Genomic DNA, 7,491 nt, shown 5'->3' with positions numbered 1-7,491 from the left:
TACGGCCATAAATCGCGTCGTATTTATTCCATAAATATCAGCGCCTCCCGAATAGCCAGTGCCCGTTATGAAGTTATAATCAGGAATCTGGTCCCACGACGCTCACCATGGGCTCCTCCCCCACTAGACAAACAGGCTGGGTCCCCAAAATAAATAACGGCTTCCTCCGGCCACCTGCCCCCCACCGAGGCAGGCATCTGCGTGCCCGGACGCTGCCTCCGCCCCAAGCGAGGAGCAGAGTCTACAGGAAAGGGCAGGAGGAGGCTGGCTCTGCAGTGTGCCCAGGCCCTGGGGGGTGGGAGGGGGAGAGTTAGCTTCTCCAGGCCCTCTCCCCCCGCTCCCCCTGCCCACCTGCCCCGCTAACCCCTGGTCGGAGCCGTCACTCCCTCCTCTCTCTCTATGCTGGTTTTCTGCCCAAGTATCCTTTCCATTCAGTAAAATGCACACGGTAAGCGTGCGGCTTGATGAATCCACGCACGCCTTCCTTAGTGCTACGTCCCCCTCGCGGGCACCCCTGCAACGGAAGCTGCACTTCTGTCCCCTCGGGTCATCTCGCAGGTTCTAGAATTTCGGCAACCTGCAGTCGCGTCGCTTGTGTTCTCCCGTGTCTGTTTTCTCGTGGGTCCTGTGTCAGCTTCACCTCCATCCTGGGACCTAGATCGGTGCCTGGCATAGGACAGAGGCTCAGCCAGCGTGGGTGGGACCACTGAAAGGAGTCAGCGGCGGGTAACGTGGCGTTTTGACCTGACTCTTTTTAAAGGTGGAGATGAAATTGACACAACACAAAATGAACCATTTTGAAAGTGCGCAACCTGGCGGGGTGTGGAGCATCCACGCTGCTGAGCAGCCACCGTCCCCGGCTTGTTCCAAACGACAGCCTTTCGGACGTGGCCTCATCAGCCTGTGACGTGGCCTCACTTTCTCTCTTTAGCAACCGATGTGTCTCTGAGGTCCTTTCCGGCTCCCTCCCAGCCCCGGGTCTTCGTGTGCCCTTGAACTTCTCTTCTCCGGTGTTTACGGATGGTCCAAACATCCCACCTTGAAGGTTGGCTGATGTGCCCAGCACCCTTCCCGGGGAGGGAAGCGTCTGGTGGGACTCCCCCTCCCCGCCCCCTGCTGGCCGCTCTGCCTGGGTCCTCAGGTCCCCTGGGCAAACTTTGGCTCTGCCTGTCTCCCCCGTGCCCCTGGCGTCCCTCATCAGCCTGCAAGAATCTTTCCTTCCCTTTGGCTAATAACTGGGGCAGGGGAGGAGGGCCCAATTTATTCGGCAGCAAATAAAGAACTGCCATGATAAAGTTGGGGGGAGAAAGTTTAAAGGAGGAAAAATACCTTGGGTAATGCCATCTCCTGCGTCTTTATATTCGGAAACGGATCGTTCTGGACGCGGGCAGAAGGCCTGATTTAATATCCTCATGGAAAATACTGCACCTGATCCAATTACCACGGGAATTTTGATACAGTCAGCAGTCAAGATGAAACGTTCAGAGGCGCTCGCGGCAGGAGTAAACACAGAGACCGAATTACCCCGACTCCTCTGGGGGCATATAAGCGGTTCGGGTCACGGTAAGGGCACCTCGGGCCAGGCTGGGGGGCTCGACTGAGGCCAGCGTGCTGCCGTCGGCCCCCGTGGCCACGCTGGTCAGTCCCTTGGCAATCCGTCACGTTGCCTTCTAGCCAGTGGGAGCCCTCGGGTTGGAATCCCGGCGTGGCAGGCGAGGGCCCACGCGGAGAGGTGTCCCCACGCACCCTTGCCAAACCCTGACCAGGCTGCTGCCTGAAAAACCCTCCGTGTGTCCTCCTGGCCCAGTCTCCAGGCCACCAGGCTGGCTCTGGCTCAGCCACCAGTCAGTTCTCCCTATTACGTGCACTCCGAGCCCTTGCCCTTTGCTGCACAACATTGGCCGTGACTACAATCCAGAAACATCCGAGCTCTGCCTACTGAACATCCGTCTCCCCCGCTGGATTTGGGCTGCGCAAACGTACAGGTGCCAGAGGCTGCTGTGTCTGTCCTGTGCTGGCCACGCAGCCTTGGGGAAGGTTCTAGACTCCCTGAGCCTCAGTGGACTGACCTGCACACATCCCGGAGGGGGCAGGAGGATCCGGCAAGATGCTGACGAGGAGGAATGTGATAAGGAGTGAAGGTTCTTCAGGGGGCCATGACCCTGCTGTGCCACTCACCAGCTCCACGACTCGGTTGCCTCATCCGTGAAATGGGTCATCATGGCGATTACACCAGTTAATATCTATCTAATGAGCTCCATAGCAGGGTTACCATGTTGAGTTCCCCACCCCTTCCTGGATTTTGGTGGAGCTCCATGTATCTTTCCCCCCCTTGAATGGGGCGGCAACTAAAAGCCTCGGGGTGTCCCCACCATCGCAGAGCTGTGGGGCAAGGCCTGGATCAAGGCACCAAGTGTTTCCCACCAGAGTCAGACATCAGCCCATTCACCACTAACCCGTGATTACAGCCGGGTCTGTTACCTCTGGAACCCACCTCTTAGGAAGGGACACGGCAGACCAGGTACACAGGAGGACGTGCTTGTTTGTTTATTTATTTAAAGCTTAGTTATCTTGAGAGAGAGAAAGAGAGAGCATGCACAAGCTGGGGAGGGGCAGAGAAGAGAGAGAATCCCAAGCAGGCTCCACACCGTCAGTGCAGAGCCTGATGTGGGGCTCGAACCCACAAACTGTGAGACGATGACCTGAGCCGAGATCAAGAGTCGGACGCCTAAGTGACTGTGCCACCCAGGCGCCCCTATTTTTTTTTAATGTTTATTTATTTTGGGGGGTGGGCTGTGGAGGAGCAGAGAGAGACAGTTTACGTACTGAACTGTGAGACGCTGACCTGAATCTACGTAGGATGCTTAACCGACTGAGCCACCCAGGCGCCCGAGGAGGAACGTAACCTCCTGAGTGAATCAACAACCTGGGTGGGCTTTTGTGCACCGAAAAGATTACCCAGACAATGACTTTGATTTTAAACATTAACATGTGGTTCATGAACGTTACACATTCAAAAATGCACCTCTTTCTTGAGCTTTTAAGCTCACTTTACATAGTTACTATTCTATTTCTATTTACATATTTATAAACTTAGCACATTTGAACAATCCTTTGTAAGGGCCCTTTGATTACTGTTTGGTCCCATTTATAAAACTAGTTAATCAAGCGCCTTTAAACATTTTAAGCTGCATGAAGACACTGAACGTGTTCCGTTTCTTTTTTGGTATATTCAGCGGTCTGAGAACCCAGCCTCTCTGCAGACGGAAGCATATGGTTCATACACTGCATTTATAAACACTGTTAACATCGAGCACTGTTTCTGAACTTCCCCAGAGTGCAACGTAAAACCCCAATTCGATTTATCTTTTATCTTTTTTAATGTTTGTTTGTTTTTGAAGGAGAGAGAGAGAGAGAGAGAGACAGAGTGTGAGCGGGGGAGGGGCAGAAAAGAGAGGGAGACACAGAATCCGAAGCAGGCTCCAGGCTCTGAGCGGTCAGCACAGAGCCCGACGTGGGGCTCGAACTCATGAGCCGCGAGATCACGACCTGAGCCGAAGTCAGGCGCTTAACTGAGCCACCCAGGTGCCCCTAAGACCCCACTTCTAAATCAAGCGCTCACTTCCATATTTTAAATTTAAATCACAAGGCTGGGCTGGTATCTTAATCAGCAAGATAGTCTTGAACCTTAGAAACGCTCACACCTGTGCACCCTCAAGATGAAGATATTATCGTTATCGTTTTGATTCTCTTAAATGTGTCTATTCTTTTTTTTTTTAACCTTATTTACTTATTTTGAGAGAGAGAGAGAGAGAGCACGAGCAGGGGAGGGGCAGAGACAGGGAGAGAGAGAATCCCAAGCAGGCTTCATGCTTTCAGCACGGAGCCCAACGCGGGGCTTGAACCCACAAACCGCAAGATCACGACCCAAGCCGAAATCAAGAGTCGGACGCCTAACCGGCTGAGCCACCCAGGCGCCCCTTAAATATGTCTATTCTTGATTCTAAGCCTTCTTGAGGTTGAACGATGCTAGCCTGGCACAGGCACGATTTTGCTGCACCTAGAGATTTGAGGATTGCGTTCTCAGCTGGCTGTTTTACGGACCCGCTGGCCTGGCTGGGGCGCCCACCTGCCCAGCCTCCACCTCCCGGGGCCTGGGCCCAGTGCTGGCCTCCCGGGGGCCCCTGGCTGGCCAGGATGAGCCCCTCAGCCCTCATTCTTCTCTCTGCTCACGCCCCCCACACCCCAGTTGATTGGATTCCGCTAATCGGTTTACTGATTCATTCTCCCCTGAACACTTCATATTCCTCCTCTCAGTTAGGACCTCCGCCATGGAGGACACTTAATGACAGATGATTGGATTCTGTGTGCCTCCCAGGGCTTTTGTCACACTTCTGAGGTCACCGCAAGGACGGGGGTGGGGGCTGGGGGTGGGGGTGGAGGCTTGGCCGCTCCCCAGGAGGAAGTGGCCGCGAGGAGCTTGGCTGCAGGACCACGCGGCCACCCCAGTCTCTCCACCTTTGCCAGTCGATGCCCACGTGTCCTGGGCCACCAGAAGCCACGGAACACTGGGACAGCTGGAAGGAGGCTGGGGAAGGCCTGGGGCTTCGAATCACCCCAGCCTGGACTGCGGGGCAGTTGGCTGCTGGCTCTCTGCACCTCACCTGTGAAGCAAACCGCAGACAAGTGGGTCTTAGAGCTTCCTCCTGGGCAGGGTGGCTGTGAGCACTGAGAAGGGCCTGGTAGCCAGTGAGCCCCAACTAAATGTCAGTCCCTTCCCGGGCGGCAGCTGCATCCAGAGCTCCACCCAGGAGAGGCTGGGACACGGCAGGAAACACCTGCTGGTGGGAGGGGCTGCCCGCAAGAGTGCGCTCTCCTCCTTCTCAACAACCTGGTCAGCACTGGGGCTCAGAGAGGTCAAGTAACTTGCCCACAGTCACACAGCTTAGAAAAGGTGGAGCTGGGGGTTGCCCTCAGGCCAGTCTGAACCCTCCGTCCCTTCGTCTTGGCCCCGGTGCTGTCCCCCTCCCTGTGGCTGTGGACCCCCAAATCCCGGCTTGGGCCGGACGAGACGGGAGCAGCAGGAGGAGGCAGCCGTGACTGAGCTGTTTACACAGCGGAGAGGATTCCCTTCCATCTCCCATCACTCCCCCTTCAATGATCTCACCACCAGGAACCCGAGAGAATCAGAGCCTCTGTGAAGGCGGCATCTCTCAGATGAAAGCTGCAGCCGGCATCCCCGCGATGGGGGCACCTGCTGGCCCCTCGGCCCCTCTCGGGGCGGCTCCCTGGGGAGGCTGGGGGCTGCGGGAAGGGCAAGGTGGATAGGGGTCTCCTTCTAGCCTCCCCTCCCTCCCCGCCAGCGCCAGCCATGGCCTGGGAAGGTTGTCTTGGTAACTCGGGCTGAATTGCTGCTTACCATCTTGCTGGGATTTCTCTCCCTGTGATGAAAGGCTCGTGGAGGGGAGGAGAGGCAGAGCCAGCCCAGCACCCTCCTTCCGGGGCGCTACTGACTTCATAAGAGATGCCGCTTTTCTGCAGGAAGGCAGGCTCATGATGTGCGGGGCGGGGTGGGGGGCAGGGCGAGGGTCTTCCTGAAGCCCGGACCCCCACGGGGAAAGTCCTCAGGTCCCAAACACCCTCCCGGGCTGGAAAACCCCAGGGCGAGCCTGTGGCTCTGGGGACAGTGGAGGCGGGAGGCTCTTAAGAGGGGGCACAGCAGCCCAGTGGTTTGCGCAGCGCTGGATGGTCTGGGGCCCCTCTGCTCACGGGCTGGATGGCCTTTCCTGCCGGGTGCCAGGGACGTGATGGCTCCCTGGGGCAGCCCCATCCACATGGGCCGGTGACACCATTGCCAGGATGCTGTGGGATGACCGTAAGCCAGCCTGACTGAGATGTCCACCCCAAGAACCATGGGAGGCAGGAAGCTGACCAGCTTCCTTTGTCTCTCTCTCTCTCTCTCTCTTTTTTTTTTTTTTTTAAATTTTTTTTTTCAACGTTTATTTATTTTTGGGACAGAGAGAGACAGAGCACGAACGGGGGAGGGGCAGAGAGAGAGGGAGACACAGAATCGGAAACAGGCTCCAGGCTCTGAGCCATCAGTCCAGAGCCTGACGCGGGGCTCGAACTCCCGGACCGCGAGATCGTGACCTGGCTGAAGTCGGACGCTTAACCGACTGCGCCACCCAGGCGCCCCTCTCTCTCTCTCTCTTTTTAACCAGCTTGCAGCATTGCAAAATCATCCGCCTTGGACTCAGAAGGAGCTCCAGACAGGGGGCGCCTGGGTGGCTCCGTTGGTCGAGCGTCCGACTTCGGCTCAGGTCATGATCTCGCGGTTCACGAGTTCAAGCCCCGCGTTGGGCTCTGCGCTGACAGCTCGGAGCCTGGAGCCTGCTTCGGACTGATGTGCCCTGCTATCAAGGAAGAGCATGCCCCACCCCCACCCCCGCCCCGATCTTTACATATGTGGCCATGCGAGCCCAGGGAGGTGACACGACTTCTCCTGGGCTGCCCAGCCACTTGGGTCTTCTCTAGCAGAGGTGGTGGCTCAGCACGGGGATGAGAGTCTAGGTTGTCCCCACCCGTGGCTCTTTCCTCTGCCAGCTCATCAGCTCCGGCCTCTGTTCGAAGAGACCCTCGCATCCCCCCATAGTGAAGACGGGCAAACATCCACACTCTAACCAGAGCCCACGTGGCCTCAGCTGTGCCTCCGGGAAGCGACCGTGTCAGAGGCCGAACCCTGTCTTGTAACTGACCATCCCCTGAGACACGAACCCATGACCCGAGTGTCAAGGCGGCTGTATTATAAGCACAGAGCTGAGGATGAGAATTTCTCTGATGGGAAGGGGATGGGGGGATGGGGTCGGGGAGGGGTGGGCACTGTAGACATTTTCTGAAGCTGCTTCCTCCTTACCGCGGTGCAGGAGACGGGGGATGTCCCCCAGGGCCGGGGGAAGGGGGCGCGGGCAATGCTTCATTCCTCAGTAATGTTGCTGACCACATTGCTATGTGTTCCCCGCTAATCAGAAGAGACTATTTAGTGAGCGCTTGCTGTGTACCAGGCCGTCCCTATGCTAAGCTGTACGTTGTGGGGAAAGTTATGTCTATTTTACAGATGAGGTAAGCGAGGCTCAGACAGGCAGAGTCACTTGCTATCTTCGGTGGTTCTTCCAAGGGCGGGCCCGTGTCGAGGATGTCAGGGCAAGTGATTTTATGAAGGAAGTGCTCCCAGGAGAAGCCAGTCAGGAATGGAGAAAGAGGACAGAGGAAGGATTAGAAGGTCAACCAGAGCTCAGCTGAGGTCCCAGGCTCAACCTGATCCCGTGAAGCATAGATGATACCCTGGTGCTGGTCCCATCCCAAGACCGGGAGAGGAGCTTTCATACCTGCCCACCGGCCAATGGCTGTAGATGGACAACGGGGTCCAGGAAAGGGGACTCAGGGACACCGAAGTCTCTACCCTATTTGCTGTAAGTCATGTATCTGGCAGGT

General features: G+C 56.7%; 1 long non-coding RNA gene across 1 annotated transcript; it reads right to left on the bottom strand.

Annotated features, from left to right (window-relative positions):
• LOC147575107 (uncharacterized) lies at nucleotides 1-4,782 on the bottom strand. The gene is made up of 2 exons (XR_015243142.1): nucleotides 4,660-4,782; nucleotides 1-2,198 (listed from the first exon to the last, which is right to left on the bottom strand). It is a non-coding gene; the product is annotated as an uncharacterized LOC147575107 (long non-coding RNA).
• Between the last annotated feature and the right edge of the window lie 2,709 nt (nucleotides 4,783-7,491).

Source organism: Puma concolor, chromosome D4 (assembly GCF_028749965.1).
Source record: "Puma concolor isolate L17-30 chromosome D4, mPumCon1.1.hap2, whole genome shotgun sequence".
NCBI lineage: Eukaryota > Metazoa > Chordata > Mammalia > Carnivora > Felidae > Puma > Puma concolor.
The sequence above is the reverse complement of the archived record's forward strand: the minus strand, read 5'-3'. Positions and strand labels throughout refer to the sequence as shown.